Source organism: Capra hircus, chromosome 16, assembly GCF_001704415.2.
Source record: "Capra hircus breed San Clemente chromosome 16, ASM170441v1, whole genome shotgun sequence".
In the NCBI taxonomy this organism is placed as follows: domain Eukaryota; kingdom Metazoa; phylum Chordata; class Mammalia; order Artiodactyla; family Bovidae; genus Capra; species Capra hircus.
In genome coordinates this window covers 40790792-40809681 of record NC_030823.1, presented here as the reverse complement: position 1 = coordinate 40809681, position 18890 = coordinate 40790792, and the positions used below count along the sequence as shown (strand labels likewise).

The 18890-nt window shown below is 46.4% G+C and overlaps 1 long non-coding RNA gene across 1 annotated transcript; it reads left to right on the top strand.

The window, feature by feature from the left end:
* Positions 11148–16055, top strand: LOC106502956. Its single transcript, XR_001296637.2, has 3 exons — positions 11148–13665; positions 14297–14354; positions 15817–16055. It is a non-coding gene; the product is annotated as an uncharacterized LOC106502956 (long non-coding RNA).

Here is an 18890-nt window from a genome sequence, read left to right as displayed (position 1 = left end):
CCAGGTGGCTTTTGAGAGTCTGCCCCAGGCATCTGGCAGACTGAGGAGGAGCCCACAAGCCCTCTCTCTCTGCAGCTTCAAGGAGGTATTTATTGGCCTCCTTAACTGATGTTTTTGAACTGTGGTGCTGGAGAAGACTGGAGAGTCCCTTGGACAGCAAGGAGATCAAACCAATCAGTCCTAAGGGAAATCAACCCTGAATATTCATTAGAAGAACCGACGCTGAAGCTGAAGCTCCAATACTTTGGCTACCTGATGTGAAGAGCCAACTCATTGGAAAAGACCCTGATGCTGGGAAAGATTAAAGGCAAAAGAAGAAGGGGCTGGCAGAGGATGAGATGGTTAGATAGCATCACTGATTCAATGGACATGAACTCTAGGAGACAGTGAAGGACAGAGGAGCCTGGCGTGCTGCAGTCCATGGGGTCACAAAGAGCTGGACGCGACGTAGTGACTGAACAACAGCCCCATCTCAGCTGTCACGTTTATTCTCCTTTTCCAGGCCCAGGGGAGAAGGATGGTTCAACTCAGTCTCTTAAATGCTAGGCCTGGGCAGGGGAATGGAAAGTCCTTTGAAATTTCCAATAAATAAATAAAAATAACTTTAAGGGCTTGTCGCCATGGAGACCAAAGGTTTGTTTAGTCGTCATGGCGACCCTGGGGTAGGCTCTTTGCTTGAAATGATCAACGTCATTGAAAAAGAGGGCCAAGAGAGGGAGAGATAGGAGGACATTCTACAGAGTGAGATCTGGGGGCCAGCAAATTTCTAGAGGCAGATCGAGAACAGGGGCAGGGTGAGTGTGTATGTGTGTGTGTGTGTGTGTGTGTGTGTGTGTGTGTGTGTGCACGCATGCGCGCCAGTAGGGAGAAACTAAGTGTCTTCTGGAACTTTTTTCCCCAGCAAACTGCCATTCCGATAGTCACATTATTCTAAGAGGCTTCTGATCCCTTTGCCTCCTATGCCCTGTGCCCCTTGGGTTGAGAAGGGAACCAGGCCTCCAGCCTTGGCAATGCTGCCAAGGAGTTTCCATGACAACATCAACCCCCACCTGTGGGAGTGGAGCCCTTGGCTGGGACCTCCAGGGAGTTGCCTGGGTAACCAGGCTCTCTTGCCCCACTTCCCCACCAACTAAAGCTCCTCAGCCCTTCCCCCCAGTTAGTGCTGAGAGGGTGAGTGGACAGGGTCACCATGGAGACCTGGCTTGGCTGCCTCTGCCCCTTTCCAGAGCACCTGTCTCGAGACGGCTATTGGGAAGGGTGTCTGGGTGAGATCCTCATCCAGCAAAGGATGAGGAGTCTACTGGGTAAGGAGAGAAATAATTAGGACTCTTCTTCTGACCATAGAAGAAGGTGGACCTATGGTGACCATTCGCTTCTCGATTCTTCTAGAAATGTCACTCATGGCATTTGCCTGGGGTACGAGTCAGGAGTCTGGCTGGTCACCTCCTCGCCCCTTGCCCCAGTGCCCCTGTCCCCCATCACGCTCTGGGCTGAGAAGCTGTGACTCATTCGCCAGCTGAGAACACTCAGGTAGTTAATGAGCATTTATTTCCCAGACGAGGAGACAGTTACATGATTAGTTGTTATTTTATCTTGCTAATGAAAATGCATAAAAAACAAAATGGCCAATTAGCAAGGCCATTCATTCCCCAGGTCTTGGCTGTTTCATTTTGGAGAGTGCCATTCTCTAGGCACAAGGCTAGTGCCTCTGTCAACTGCCTGAGGTCCCTTCTCCCCACCTCCTCTCTCTGCCCCTTCCATCCTTGCCTTTGGTTCCTGTTGTGACTCATCTGCATCCAGGTGACCCTCACAGGCCCCTCCCCTCTTCCACAGCTGAGAAAATACCCTTGGTCTAGCTCCTCCTTCCCTAACCATCTCCTTCTCTCCTTTCCAGTAGAATTCTTCATTTTCTCCACTTCTCCCCCAGCCAGACTTCCTCACCATTCCCACTGTCAGTTAGTTTGAATCCCTCCTCTTCCAAGAAGCCCACCCTGATAGAATTGGGTTAGGCCAGTGAAGAATTTTCACTTGCTTCCTGTTCAACCAAGCTTCTAGGAAGCCTTCTTGTCAGTTTATCCTCTGGTTTATCAACCAGAAAAACTGGAAGAATCCACCCTCCAAAATCATCAGAAATGTGAAATTTGGGACTTCCCTGGTGGTCCAGTGGTTGAGAATCCACCCGGATTTGGACACAGGTTCGATCCCTGGTCCAGAAATATCCCACATGCTGCAGAGCAACTAAACCCATGCGTCACAACTGCTAGGCCCAAGTGCCTAGAGCCCATGCTCTGCAATAAGAGAAGCCACTGCGATGAGAAGCCTGTGCACTGCAACTAGAGAAAGCTCCTGGGGAGCCAAAAATAAGCATTAAAAAAGCAATGTGGAAGGTGGCCTCCAGTGTTGGTGCCTTTGGGTTTTGCCTTGACCCTGGGTCTCTCAGATTCTGAGAGCACTTAGCTCATTGTGAGGCCTCAAGTGCTCAGGTGCATGAGTGGAGCCATCAGGCCTCTTCCACAGTGGTAGGGAAGGTTCTCCTACTCCTTGCAGAAAAGTGAGATTGATATGTTCCGTCTTTATGGCCTGGTGGATTAAAGGGGGAGAGGTGGAAAGCAGAGAAAAGGCAGGCAGGGAGGGGTGCCGAAAGGGACCTCAATTGCCCCGGCAAGTTTGGGAATAGGAGTCAATGCAGCATTTTGATTGGTTCCACACAAACACAGGTATGCTTCATCCTCAGGAGGTGAGCAAGCGTCCCAACCCCTAGCTAAAGAAAATACGACTTGTGCTTAATCTGCATCATTGCACAAGACCAGGGCGATGGGCGACAAAGTCAAGGAGACACTGTGGGAGAGGGGAGTGACCCAGAAAGGGATTTGTGGATAGGGGTCCCCATGGGCATTAAGCTGCAGAACTCAGAAACCCCAAATCCCCAGGAAGCTGGCAGCTACAATGGACCCAGCCTGACCCTTACATGTGCAACCTGTGAAGTGGGTACTATCATTCCCATCTTATGGATGAATAAACCAAGGCTCAGAGAAGTAGCAATATATCCACAAGGAGGCTGAAAGCCAAAGAGGTTAAGAGTATGGATTCCGGAGTCACTCACACTGCTCAGCTTGGTATTTCCTGACTGTGGGACATCATGTGAACACACACCCTCAACCCTGGTCTTCTTGTCATAAATGGGCTTATGATTACTTAACTCATATGGTTGCTGTAAGAATTAAATGAGAAAAATGCACGTCTAAAGGACTTAGTACAGCTCTTTGCACAAAATTCAAAAATGGTGGCTAGTATCACAGAGTTTCTCCTGAGCAGATCTCTTTCTGTCTGTCCATCAATCCATCCACCCATCAATGAACCCATCAGACTTTGATTGCCAGACATCTAGAATGATTAAGGAACAGTTCCTACAACAAGGGGCTTTGCACACCAGTGAGGGAAACAGGCACACAGACACGCAATCAAATAAGGTAGAACTGTGAGAGAGGTTAGAACAGAGCTCCTGGCCAGGGATATGACCAAGGAGGGACCGGGCAATCTTACTTACAGAGGAGGGTCTGGGGCTAGACAGCTGACCCCAAAAGTGAGGGCTGGGGTTACGAAAGGGGAAGCAGGGGAGAGAGAAATTAGAAGCTTGGGATTAACATATACACGCTGCTAGTGTAAAATGGACTTCCCCAGTGGCGCAGCGGGTAAAGAATCTGCTTGTAATGCAGGAGGCGTAGGAAATCTGGTTTCTATCCCTGCCTCAGGAAGATCCCCTGGAGGAGGAAGTGGCAATCCACTCCAGTATTCTGTATTTTTCAGTACTGCCTGAAAAAATCCAAAGTGCAGAGGAACCCAGTGGGCTGTAGCCTCCGGGGTAGCAAAGAGTCAGACACGACTGAGTGACTAAATACACACACACACACACACACACACACACACAAAATAGGTAACTATTCCTGTGCTATTGTATAGCACAGGAAACTATACTCAATATTTTATAATAACCTGTAAGGGAAAAGAATCTGAAAAAGAATATAATATATCGATATATATATAAAATTGAATTACTGTGCTGGACACCTGAAACTAACACCACTGCAAATCAACTATACTTCAATAAAAAAATAAATAAAACAAATATACTTTGATTAAAAAAAAGGTGAGGGTTCAGAGGTTCCTCTGAGCTGGGAAGCCTTCCCTTCTGGGAAGTATGGGGCCAAACCTGCCTCGCCTTCTTGGCCTCTCTACTCCACCTGTTCCAAGGATACCTTTGGGGAACAAAGGTTATTATGCGAGCAGCTAATTTCCGCTCCCACGGTTACAGTGCCGTGTGGCCTCACATGCCAGGAGCAGGTGTACTGCCAGTCCCAGAGCCGCCGATGTCTTCTCAGGTCAAGACTGATGAGGAGACGCAGGGGTCCCCCAAAGACTGCATTCTTCCCTCCACCTCCTACATGATGTCCTGGCTTCTGAAATGTTTTGAAGGCTTTGGTCCACTGCCACGAGCCGGCTCAATTACCTACAAATCCAGGGAGTGAAGTTTATGAACCCTAAACCCGAACACATGGTTGAGTGCATGATTTGGCAATAGGACAAGAAGTTCAGGTGAAAATTGCAAACACACACGTAGAGGGTTGTATTCATGTGGTGTGGCCAAAGGGGCTGAATGACATGGGCCCCCAACAACAACAGCGCCCCCGCCCCCGCCCCCGCCCTAAACCCACTCCCAACTTAGCTCATGATACCTGGAATTTCACCATCAGAGACTCATTCCTTTGTGGTTTATTCACACATTCAAGCCCCCTTGCATACATGAATGCTTTCAACAGACACCTATTGAGCCGCTCTGAAGTACCAAGTTCTGCGTCAGGCACGGAGGATCAGAAATGAACGAAACCTAGTCCCTGCTCAGCATCGTAAAACTTGCTCTTAGCTGGAGAAAGAAGACTTAATAACAGGCAAACAAAATGCAGCCAAGCCTGAATGAGGCCTGTGCTGGAATGTTGTCAGGGACCACCAAGCATTGTTGAAGGCCACCTTGTGGAGGGCAGGGAAAGCTTCCTGAAAGAGGTGATTTCACAGGTGGACATTGAAGCTTTAATAGGAGCCCACTTAGCAAAGGGGTTGGGTGATGGGTGGTGTTTCAGTCAAAGGTGGGGCCTGGGTAGAGGTACAGTGAGGTGTCCCTGGCACGTGGTTTTCTCAGCTGCCACTTGGGGTGTGAGTATCATGGAAACTCTCCTGAGAGCACTTAAGAGTGGAGGGGAGAGGCTGTCGGTGGTGGATCCAGAGGCCTGAGCTCTGTGTCACACAAAGATGTGGGTGCATGCTCAGTCAGTCAGTCATGTCTAATTCTTTGCACTCCGTGGATGGTAGCCTGCTGGGTTCCTCTGCCCATGGGATTTTCCAGGCACAAATCCTGGAGTGGGTTGCCATTCCCTTCTCTAAGGGATCTTGGTAACTTCTCTGGGCTTCAGCAAGGAGGGAACAAGGCCGGGAAGAGGGAAGGAAAGGAAATGCCACCACCAGGTACGCACTTTGATTTGATCCCTTATACTTGTTATGACAAAATGTGGCTATTCTGTTGCTGTCCCTTATTTGGGGGTATTTATCCTCAGCTCCCCTAAGTTGGCTGGTTGAACAGTGTCGGGCCTTCTGTTCCTTATATTTTTAATTTATCTTTTAAAAAATCATATTTGTTTGTTTGGTTGCTTCGGGTCTCAGTTGCAGCATGTGGGACCTTCATTCCATTTTATGGGATCTTTTGTCTCGATGCACAGGCTCTCCAATTGTGGCACACAGGCTCCAGATTGCACACAGGCTCAGTAGTTGCAGCACATGGGTTTAGTTGCCCCCAGCATGTGGGATCTGAGATCCCCAACCAGGAATTGAACCTGCATCCCCTGCATTGCAAGGCAGATTCTCAACCACTGGACCACCAGGGAAGTCCTTTTGTTTTTATTAAAATAGCTTATTTAGGCTCTCCACAGAGAAAGTGCTTAATAAATGGGACTTGGATTTTCAGAAAATGTACCTTTGGCATTCACACTCCCCCAAAATATCCTCAGGACACCCTAAGAGGTAGGTGTTCTTGTGGGAATCGGGGACTCTGGGAGCATGGGAGGTTGGCTAAGTCCGCAAACCTCTCTGGCCACAGTTTCCTCATCTGTGAGACAGGGTGAGGTTCTTTGAAGCAGGATACTCTGTGGGAGCCCCACTCCATTCTGGCATAGTGTCAGCTTATCTACATGCCCTGTTCTGTTTTTCCTCCTTGGCCGCCAGTGATATCCTGGGAAATTGTTGCCTCATGGCAACTACTGGATCAGTAATAGATTCTTTTAATAAGTCCATCAAGCTACAGGAAGGCTATTCTATCTGCACTTGTGTGTCCAGCCACTGCCGTCAATCTCTGCGTATCTTGTAGGTGTTCCAGAAAAAATTCGCATCGATCAGCCCACTGTGACCACTCAGTACCTCTAGGGAAAGGAGTTCAGGCTTTCACTCTCTGGTGGGTACAGGAGGAGGGAATAGAGGGGAGGAAGAGAAGCAAGAGGATTGCATAGTAATCATGTGTATTAGTTAGCACAGTGCAGGTTATGCTGTGTAACAAATCAACCTCCAAACCTTGGGCTTAGCACAACAAAGGTTTATTTCTCACATTATATGTCCAGTGTGGTTTAGAGGGGATGGGGGAATGCTCTGCCCAGTACAGTCACTCAAGGACCCAGACTGATGGAGGTGCCACCATCTTGTGCAATATTTGGAAGTGAGATCGCCATGGGTGCCATCTCAGGGGGTGAGAGAAGTGAAGATCACACACTGACTCTTAAATGTTTCAGCCTGGGAGAGAATCATGTGACTTTCTCTTATACCCCTGTGGCCAGAACAAGCCACAGAGTGTGGTAAATTGGAGGAGAAGGTAGGTTTTTGGTGGGTTCTGCAAACACTGCTGCCGCAGTGACTGAGTGAGGGGAGAGGGAGGGATAGAACATCCAAGTGAAGAAGTGAATGAAGCGAGGAGTGAATGAATGAGCGAGCAAGCGGAGGGTGTGAGTGAGCGCTGGTGTCCCAGCCTGGGAGCCCTCTCAGGCCAGGCCAGAGCCCCAAGGTCCTGGTAGCCACACAGAGCCATCCCTCCCCTGGGGGCTGTGCTGGCTACAGTCTACCTGCCACTTCTGGGATTACATTTCAGAAACTCATTTTGAGAGAGACAAGCTGGGCCCAGGGGAGCCGTATCTCTGTGTCCTTGTCCTTGGAAGGTGGGGAAAGGAGAGGGGGAGGAGGAGAAGGAGGGGCCGTGGGAGGGATGGGCCAGACTCTGAAAAGCAATTAGTCAAGAATGGGAAATTACTTTTTCTCTGTGTGTTTGGCTCTGGTGACTGAGCTGCTGCCATTCCCTGGGGCTTCAGCAGGGCTGTGGTGAGGACCAGGTGGTATGGCCTTGGATAGGGAATCCCTCTGGGGTGGGGGCTTAGGGCTCAGTGGCCCGAGGGCTGTCCTCTAGCCTCTCCCTAGAAGCTCCTTGACATGGCCTTGGCTGTCCTGTGTCCTGTGCTGTAGGATCTTTCTGCAGGTTACTAATTTGATGTGTCAAGAGCAGACGATGATGGCCCATTTCATCCCCGCATTCTTGTGGGATCGGTGAGTACCTGTTTATCTTAGTTGGGATTGGCCCCTACAGGAAGCAGAGCCTGAAGCAAGGTCTTGGGTGCAGGTGTTTTTTTGCCTTTTTTTTTTTTTTAATTAAAAAAGTTTTGATCAAGCCAAGCAGCGTGCAGGATCTTAGTTCCCTTACTAGAGATCGAGTACAGGCCCATGGAAGCTCAGAGTCCTAACCAATGGACTACCAGGGAATTCCTGGGTGCAGGCAGTTTCATTGGGAAGCAGGAGTGAGTGGGGAGGAGAGTCATGGAGGGAGGGAAAGCCACACAAGGCGCATGTGGAGGTTGCTGCTATGGCTAATAGATGCTTATTCCACAGGACTTCAGAAGAAGGCAGAACATCTCCCAGAATGCCCGCCTGAGGGACAGGGGGTCCCAGCATTCATCCATTGGCTCCCTCCCCATTGGCTGCCGGTTGCCCTGAGGGTGTCTTCTCCCCTTATTTCTGGGCAGCATTTGCCTGAAAAGGTCTTTGATCTGCAGTGCATGAAGACAGGAGGCTGCCAGCTGAGGCACCTGAGTCCTCACAGAACCATCGTTTGCAGCTGTAGCTACCACCAGAGTTAGGCTCTGGGGATGCAGCCCTGAGTCCCAAAGCTATAGAGGCTGCTGTGCCCTGCTTACCGAGTCATGCTGGGAGGAGTGCAACCTTAGAGGAATGGGATCTAGAGCTCCCTGTACTGATGCCAGTCGCACAGACACCTTTCTCCACTCCCCACTCTCCTCCCCTAGGCTGTGAGTTCCTGAGAAAAGGGACCCTGATTGTACATTTCTTGGTTCCCGGTGTCCTGCCCAGAACACAACATGGGGCTCAGGAAATATATGTTGTGGAGAAAACAAATGCTTGGAGGGGGCAGGAGTCAGGATGTGTGCAGGACCTAGAAAGGCTTCCTGCCTGGTCACCTACCTAGGCAAGTCCAGGGATGCCCAGAAACATCCCTGGGGATGTAACCCCTGGATCCCTTCACCAGCTCTGGGATAATGATCTCTTAAAGGGCTAATACTCAGTTGACCTTGACCCACAGGGAAAATGCAACCTAAGCTGGTGTTGGGGTTGTAAGGGCACAGGTGCCACTGGAAGGGTAGAGGGTTTGTCTGCAGTTTTTGTGTCTGTCCTGCTTCTCCCCTTACTGTGACAATGCCCTCTCCTTTGGGAGAATTGGTGCCTCCTCACTCCTTCCTCACTCCATGTGCTTCTGAAGGGGCTGCCAATCACATTACCTTGTGACCACATGATCCAGCCACAGTGATTGGCTCAGGAATGGGCACATGACTCAAGCTGGGCCAATCGGAATCCTTCCCTGAGACTGTACACATGGACACTTGGAGAAAGAGAAGCCTTTCCTTCCAGCCCAGACTTTGGATTGGAGGGTGATCCCTGAGGTCCAGTGGCCATGTCTTTCCAGGTGAAGTGGCCACCCAGACAGAAGGTAAAGGGGAACAAGCTCCTGGGGGAACAAACTTCCAGCTGTATGGTGGTTTGTCACTTCTGGATGAACCCAGCTAGGACCCTGAACTCCTGTCTGGAGACTCTGTTGGGACAGCCTCCTCTGGCCTTTTCAATATGCCATAATGATTGGCTGCCTGTTCTAATTTAGGCAGCCTGGCCATCATAAACAAAGCCCGACTGCTTTGCAGGTACAAAGGTTAGATTTGCATGAAGAGGCCTGTGTAAATCCCACTGCTTTTCCATTACCATTCCTCGCCTCTGACGTCACAAGTTGGGGACTGGTTGAAACACAGGGTGTTAAGCTGCCTGGTCTCTTCTCTTCCATTGGGCCTGAGCCTGACCTCCACCCTGCTCTCCCGACTTCACAGCAGGGCCCTCCTCTGGCCTTAGAGCATCTCCCTCTTCTAGACCAGCACTGTCCAGTGGCAACATAATATGAGCCATGTGGGCAATTTCAAATTTTCTAGCAGCCATATTAAAATAATATAAAAAGAAACAGATTAAATTAATTTAAAATTATTTTATTTAATACAGTGTATCTAAATTATTATTATTTCAACATATAATTGATGTACAGATTATTAATGAGATATTTTCTATTCTAGGCTTCCTAGGTGGTGCTAATGGTAAAGAACCCACCTGCCAATGCAAGAGACATAAGAGAGACAGGTTCAATCCCTGGATCGGGAAGATCCCCTGGAGGAGGGCATGGCAACCCACTCTAGTATTCTTGCCTGGGAATCCCATGGACAGAGGAGCCTGACAAGCTATAGTCCATAGAGTCACAGAGAGTCAGACATGACTGAAGCGACTTAGCATGCATGCATGAACGTTTTATATTCTATTTTCATACTAAGTCTTCACTCTCACAGGACATGCCCATTTGGACCAGCCACATTTCAAGGGCTCAGTAGCCACACATAGCTGGTGATCACTGGGCTGGACAGTGTAGCTCTTGATCCCTCCCTTGTGCAGGAAAGCAGCTTGCTGCCTGCAAAAGCTTGGGTGATTTCAGTGTTTTCATTTCAGCTCAGTTTCTCATTTGCCCTAAAATGCTATTACGTGTTCCTTACTTTGGAGCTGTGATGGGATCTTGGTAGTTAGCCCATAGATCTGGAAGGCAAGGTCTCAAGGTCAGAAATTCCTCACCCCTGGCAGGCAGAAGGAAGTCATGGGGCTTACTGTTTGTTTTTTAATTTTGGGGGGTAATTTTAGATTTACAGAGAAGTTATAAAGATGATACAGAGAGTTCCCGTACACACTTCACCCTGTTTCCTCTAATGATAATTTTACCTAATTATAGTACATTTATTAAAGTTAACAAATTAAGCCTGGTACAATCTGTTAACTAATCTTTTGGACTTTATTTGGATTTCATCTGTCTTTCCACTGATGTCCTTTTTCTGTTCCAAGAAAATACTTGATTTTTAATAAATAAATCTATCTATCCATCTACTCATTTATCAGTCATCCAACTACCTATAGATACATTGAGGTAAAATTGATATATGGTGAATTAATGCATATAAAATATTCAGTTCAGTCGCTCAGTCATGTTCAACTCTTTGCGACCCAATGGACTGCAGCATGCCAGGCCTCCCTGTCCATTACCAACTCCCGGAGTTTATTCAAACTCATGTCCATTGAGTTAGTGATGCCATCCAACCATCTCATTCTGTCATCCCCTTGGACAAGTCTAACATTTGTATATATTTGTGAAACCATCACATGATAGATATGAACCATAAAGTAACAAATAGCCAAGCTTATTTAGAGTTTTTTTTTAAGTCTTTAAGTCACTTCAGTCATGTCTGACTCTGTGCGACCCCACAGACAGCAGCCCACCAGGCTCCGCTGTCCCTGGGATTCTCCAGGCAAAAACACTGGAGTGGGTTGCCATTTCCTTCTCCAATGCATGAAAGTGAAAAGTGAAAGTGAAGTCGCTCAGTCGTGTGCAACTCTTAGCGACCCCATGGGCTGCAGCCCACCAGTCTCCTCCATCCATGGGATTTTCCAGGGAAGAGTACTGGAGTGGGGTGCCATTGCCTTCTCCGTATTTAGAGTTTACGAAATGCCAAACATTATCTTAAACACTTTACATGAATAAACATATTTAACCCTTGCAACAGTTTGTGGTAGATCAGATTACTGCTGCCATTTCTTTATTCCTTGTTATAGAATTATGCCCCTACGCCCTTTGCTGTGTGATATGACAGGGGCTCCCTCTAGAATAAGGGGAGTATATGCCCCACCTATTATGGACTGAACTGTGTCCGTCCAAATCCTTGTCTTGAAGCACTGACCCCCAGTGTGACTGTTCTTGGAGATAAAGCCTTTCAGGGGATAAAGTTAAATGAAGCCATGTGGGTGGGGGCCTAATCCAACAGGACTGGTGTCTTTATAGAAAGAGGAAGAGCTAGCAGGGGAATGCACACAGAGGAAAGGCCATGTGAGGACACAGGGAGAAGGTGGCCGTCTGCAGGCCAGGAAGAGAAATCTCACCAGAAACCCATCCTGCTAGCACCTTGAGCTGAATTTCCAGCCACCAGAATGCAAGAAAATAGAGTTCTGTCATTAAGCCATCCAGCTTGTGCTGTTTTATTAGCCCAAGCAGACTAATAACATCACTCTGGTGAGAGTGACTGACCTTGGCCAGTGATATGTCAGCAGTTTGCCTCTTTAGTATGGCTTTCGTGTGTTTGGAGGACTTGGCTTGCCTGCCTATGTGCCTATGATTCCTTATGAGAGAGATAAACCTGGAAAACTGCTGGTCCATGGAGAATGAGAAAAAACACAGAACCAACCTGAACTCAACCCACAATCTGCAGCCTCAGCCAAGACTTGCTGATCATCACCCAACTCAGCAGAACTTCAGCTGACTGAAAAAACCCATGACAAAGAAAAGGAATGTAGAGATTGTAAGCCATTGAGATTTTGGGATTGTTTGTTATGCAGCCAAAACTAATAAGCAGTTAATTGAGATAATATTATTATCTCACATTTTATCAGTGAGGGAAGTGAGACACAGAGAGCTTAAGTACTTGTCCAAGGTCACACAGCTAGTTTGTGGCCGATCTGAGATATAAACTCGAGCAGCCTGGCTCCAATGTACACGCTTGCAACCACCACACACACACTAGTCCTTATAAAATCAGAGTTCTTCACCATTCTTTGATTGGATGATTTAATTAATTCGTTCTTTGACTTGTTAATTCATCAAACATAGATATTTGGTTTCCGCATTATTTTTTCTCATAATATCCCTATCTTCTCCTGAGCAGTTATCAATAACTGTTATTTATATGTGTCTTTTTCTATGGTGGTTTTCTATCCCTCTTGTTAGACATTCAGCTCTGTGAGGGCAGGGAATGTATCTTTTTTGTTCCCACAGTATACTGATCAATAACAGTAACTTCCTATTAAATATAAGTGAGTTAATTGTTAAATGCCAGCACTGGTTATGTTTTGGGACCTAGAAATAAGGCATTTCACCCTCTCTTAGACACCAAGATTATGATGGAAGTAGCTAAGGGGTAAGCAAGGTATAGAGAGCAGTGGGGCACAAAGATGAATCATTTATTCTGCTGTCAGGGAGGTGCATTAGGGGTTTCACAGAGGAGATAAATAGTTGGGACTTGAAGGAAGAGTAGAGAAAATCTCTGATTTACTCTGATTTAGAAGGCAATCCCTAGCAGAGAGAACAACCAAGGAAAAGCAGGGAGGTTTAAATGCATGGTAGCTGCTGGACTTTGTGGGTTATCCAGGTTGGCTGAAACATAATGTGTGTGGAGGAACTGTCTGGAGGTCAGCTGGAGGAGGGGGTAATGGTCTGATCCCCGAATGCCAAGCTAAGGAGCTTGGACTCCACCTACAGGTCATGGGGAGGAGTCGATTGCCTAATCCTGGAAGTGTTTGAGCTGACACTACAGGCACTTTTCTAAGATTGTGTTAAGAGTATTTATGCATCAGAAGAGGGCAGAAGTTATGCAGATTAATAAGGGGAAACCTTACTGAAATGGAGTCAAGAGGCCAGAATGGGAGCTCTCAGGCTTGTACCAATCAAAGTCAATATATATCCCTACAGGAAGATGTACCTTGCATTTCTGGCAGGAATGAAACTAGAAGGAGGAAGAGATTTTCTCCTTGCCTGGAAACAGCTCAGCCAATGATAGACTATCACAATTTGGCTAATGGAAAGACAGTATACTTCAAACTCCCAGTTTCCTCCAAAGGACTTTTTGCTTATAACAGCCCCACCCAGCTTTTCCCTTCTCTGTGAAAGAGTTCCCTCTCCTTTACTTAACAGGATTTGCAAGTGATTCACTGTAGTTGCATGTCTTGAGCTGCAAATCTTTGCTGCTCCCAAATAAACCCATCCTGATGGTAAAATAGCTGGCAGTTTCATTGTTTTAGGTTGATATTACACGGAGGTTCCATTAAAATGTGGAGAAGATCGCCCCCCAACCCCCTCCCCAGCTGGACAACTCTGAGGCTGGTGAGCAAACATCCTGGTACCCACGGAGCCCACTGAGTTCACTGCTTTCTAGCTGATCCTGGAGTTAAAGGGTAAGTTTTCCTCCTAAATCTGAGCTCCACTCTTTTTGCATTCTGAACCTTTCCAGGCTTTATTTGGCATCTATTTAAAGGCTTTGTCCTTTTTTTGTTTTGTCTATGAGCACTCAGTTGGAATTTCGGCCTCAGACTTTTGAAATCAGACTTTTCCTACTGAAACTCTGCGGGTATTTGACTTGTGTGCTTTTTAGGAATGATTCTTTTGCTCTTGAGAAAACCCTCTGAAAAATGGGACCCAGTTATCCAAATGTTTTTGGGGCACCTTCCTTTCAGGAATGCTGGGTGATTTTGTTTAAAAACCACCATCCTTCCTCATGTGTATTTCTAACTAAATGGACTGACTAATCAAAAGTAATTAAAAAAATTGATGGCCATTATAGGGAACTTTTGAATTCCCCAAACTTATATTTCTCAAAATTCTATTAAACAGTCATGGCTCTGAAATCATCAAAACGGAATTGGACACCTATTTTAATTGGTATTTTGAAGCTTCCAAACTTTATCAGGAGTCTAATATGACCTCTTTGAAAAACACAATAATTAAATTAAGAGGGAAACAAATGATTAAAGAAAAACAAAATGGTATCCAAAGCCTCGTGTTCATCTTTCCTTTTCTTTGTTTCAGGCTCCAGCCCTAGTGTCATCTTACTCCTCTGGGCCTATCAGAACCTGACCCTTCAAAGGTAAATCTTCAGAGCATCCAAATAAAGCCCAGGTTACCTATATTCCCTGGATGAATTGTGAACCACAGTTAAGGAATTTCTTAAAGTTACCGAGGAACCTCATGGGTTTGCTGAAGATTTTCACATAGTTGTTCAAACCAGCCAGTCTGGTTTCTCAGATTTATATCAAATAGTTTATGTGCTTGTTGGTGAGAGTCAAGCAAACACTGGATGAAACTAGCCCCATGGGAACATCCTGGAGGGGATTTAGAAATGCAAATCCCTGACTTTTGGCAAGAGGTGAGAACACTCGATGAAACCTCCACCAAGCAATTACAGTAGCCTTTCCTAAGCCTGTTGATCAGAACGAAATTCAGCCTTGCACACCAAAATCTGATGACCCTTTTCTAATCAACTTCAGGTTATTTTTGAAGAAAACTTTGATCTTCCTTCAGATGTTGAATCCATTAGGGTAACTGTTACCTCTATGTTTATTAACAGACAGAACTGGGATCTTTTGTTAAAAGGGCCTGGATGGAATGGGGAACTATGTCCATTCCAGATTTAGTTAATTTGGCAAGTCAGCTCACTTGCACCAAAAAGTCACCAAAAAGAAAGACCACTAAAATTCTTAATCTTCATCTCCAGCAAATGAAGGTCCCTAAACAAAGTAAAAGGAGAAGGCAATGGCACCCCACTCCAGTACTCTTGCCTGGACATTCCCATGGATGGCGGGAGCTTGGTAGGCTGCAGTCCATGGGGTCGCTAAGAGTCGGACACGACGACTGAGCGACTTCACTTTCACTTTTCACTTTCATGCATTGAGAGGGAAATGGCTCCCCACTCAAGTATTTTTGCCTGGAGAATCTCAGGGATGGGGGAGCCTGGTAGGCTGCCATCTATGGGGTCAGACAGAGTCGGACATGACTGAAGCGACTTAGCAAAGTAAAAAACCTTCTAGTTTCCACTGTTGCAAAGAGCCAGGGCATTGGAAAAAAGACTGCTACAAATTCAAGCATTCAGCCCTTTCATCAGCCTTTCCAATGTCCTCCTAAGGCCCAATGAGGGGGCTCCAAGGAACTATGAGGCTTTTCACAATTTTCTCTCTTAATCAGCTAGAAGAAACATCTCTCCAAATTAGGAAGGAACTTCTGTCTTTACTGAGAGCAGAGCCACACTCTCGGTGCTCAATCCCACTGCAGAGAACTAATACAGTTCAGATAGGGGATCTCTAATAACCCTCAACAGGCTCCTGTCTCTCAGCCTTCTCCCTTTTGTTTGGGCCCTTTGAGAGATACACACCCTTTCTCCTTAGCGCCTTTGCCTCCATTCATTATTCGGTTAAGTCTTCTTGAAAGAGTGTTATGCAAGAATTTCTTTCTCCCAAAAGGGGGAAATAATTTTAAATTTGATAGTACCCATCAACATACCCAGCCAGGTGAATTAAATGATCTTTTGACATCTTTTTTTCTGTTTCCAACAGTCCTGGAGCTGATTCTTGAAACACTGATTATTTGTCCCTGTTGAATCAGCTATCACACTCCTCAGCTGGCAAAAATCTCCAACTGGTATTGGTGAAATCCACAGTGCACCTTCCATCAAGTTTCAAATAGATCGCTTCAAACCCCTCCCAAGAATTTATCAATTTCCTATCAACCCACTCCAGTATTCTTGCCTGGGAAGTCAACTGTGGTGTGGAGAAGACTCTTGAGAGTCCCTTGGACTGCAAGGAGATCCAACTAGTCCATCCTAAAGGAGATCAGTCCTGGGTGTTCAATGGAAGGACTGATGTTGAAGCTGAAACTCCAGTACTTCGGCCACCTGATATGAAGAGCTAACTCATTTGAAAAGACCCTGATGCTGGTAAAGATTGAAGGCAGGAGAAGAAAGGGACGACAGAGGATGAGATGGTTGGATGGCATCACCGACTCAATGGACATGGGTTTGGGTAGACTCTGGAAGTTGGTGATAGATAGGGAGGCCTGGTGTGCTGCGGTTCATGGGGTCGCAAAGAGCTGGACATGACTGAGTGACTGAACTGAACTGAATCCCTCTAATACCCCTGTTTTACCTATGAGAAAACCCAAGGGATGACCTCTGAGCAATAAAAGCACTCTTATCCTTTGACAGGGTTCCCAGGTGATGCCAGTGGTAAGAAACCTGCAGGCCACTTACGAGATGCAGGTTCGATCTCTGGGTCGGGAAGATCCCCTGAAGGAGGGCATGGCAACCCACTCCAGTATTCTTGCTGGAGAATCCCATGGACAGAGAAGCCTGGTGGGCTGTAATCCACAGGGTTGCTAAGAGTTGGACACGACTAAAGCGACTTAACTTGCATCCTCTGACACCCTGTTGTTCCTAATGCCCACATGCTACTGACATCTGTTCCCACGGGAAGCTAAAATTTTCACTGTAGTTAATCTATGCAGTGTATTTTTCAATATTCTACTTGATAAGGTTAGCCAATATCTTTTTGCCTTCACCTGGGACAGACAACAATACACTTGTACAGTGATGCCCCAGAGTTTCACAGAAAGTCCTTACTTTTCTCAAATCTTGAAAGCTGATTAGGCTGATGTAAAGTTTTCTACAGGTTCTACTTTCTTACAATATATAGATGATTTGCTCCTATGCTCTGCTTCTCAGACCTCCTCACAGAAGACAGGGACCTAAAATCTCCAAAGAAAATTTCGGTTTGCTTAAATTCAGGTTTGGTATATGGGGCACCTGATCTCAGAACAGGGACTGAGTTTGGACCCAGATAGGCTTCCTAGCATCCTGAACTTCCCCAAATCAAAAACTAAGCACCAGGCTTCCCTCGTGGCTCCGTGGTAAAGAATCTGCCTGCTACTGCAGGAGACATGGATTCGATCCCTGGTCTGGGATGATCCCACAAGCCGTGGAGCAACTAAGCCCATGTGCCACAACTACTGAGCCTGTGCTCTGGAGCCTGGGTACCACAGTTACTGATCTCACATGCCGCAAGCACTGAAGCACTCGCTCCAGAGTGCTCCCCAACAAGAAAAGCCACTACAGTGAGGAGCGCGCACACCACAACGAGAGAGCAGTCCCCACTTGCCAAACTTGAGAGAAGCCTGTGCAGCGACAAAGACCCAGCACAGTCAAAAATGAGAGAAGAATGAATGAATGAATGAATACACAAAAAGTGGAGCTCACAAACTAAGAAAGCAAAACAAAGACTAAGCGCCAGTTATGAAATTGTCTCAGACTATCTGGCTACTGTTGAAATGGGACTCCAAATTTCACTCTTATGGTCACCCCTATATGCTTATTAAAAACCCAGAAAACTCAACCCCATTAATTGAGGAGAGCAAGATGACACAGACTTTGAAGACCTAAAGAAAAACTTAATGAGACCACCTGCCCTTGGACATCCTTATTACCAGCTTCCCTTTTGCCTCTTTGTATATGAGAAGAAAGGGAATGTCCTCAGAGCACTCACCCCAAAACATGGGGACCATCATCTACCTGTAGGGTATTATAGCCAACAGCTGAGCCCTATGGCACAGGGATCTCTCTTGCCTCAGAGCCTTTCCTGCCACTGCCCTCTGGTTAAGGCCACTGAAGAGATAATCATGGGATTCCATTCAACCACCTCTGTACCCCATGTATACAAAGAGGGATACATGGGGTATACAAAGGGATGGAAGCCCTCCTGAATTCTCATTCACCCAACACTTTTCAGTCAGTTGCCTCACCTCATACGAAATCCTGTTGCTAACTGCTCCTCACATAAGCCTTTCACATTTACTAACTTCAGCCCTGCTCCTCTTCTCCCCTCCTTCACTACAAAACACCCCAGCACTGCCTGACACTATCAAAGAGACAGCATCCATGAACCAATACTGGTGGGAAAATGTTAATAAGACCATAAAAAGTATTTGCCCTCTTGTCCCATCTGTCCAAAATATAAGCCAGAGAAACCTGTTTGCACTCCTCCCAGACATCTTGAATTGCTTAATGAGCCATTCGAGGTTTGGCAGATGGAATTCATATAGCTGTCTCCATCTCATGGATATAAATATGTTTTAGTCATGGTCTGTATGTTTTCTCACTGGACTGAAGCCTTCCTTGCAGACAGGCCATTGCTTCTTCTGTGGCTACAGTTTTGGAAGAGGCAATCTTTTAGAAAAGATTATCCCTACCGTGGGAAACCATCTTGAACTTTACACTGATCGTGGAACTCATTTTACTGGTCAGATGCTTCAACAAGTCTGTGCTGTTTGTCTGGTTTTATAAATTTTTTTACGTGCTTACTATCTTCAATTCTCAGGGTTAGCCGAATGTACTCATCTCACTGTTAAGACCCGACTGACAAAATGTATAAAGATCCTCCAAATACCCTGGCCCAAAGTGTTGCTGTTAGTCCTTCTCAATCTCAAACCCATCTCCTTTGGAACACTCACCTTTTAGTCACAGATCACCCAATGATCCTGGCCCCTGCCTCTTTTGATATGCAGCTGATAAAAGAAGATAAAACTCAATATTGTAAAGGCTTAATTGCTTTAATTCAAAATAGCCATGCATTAAAAGAGC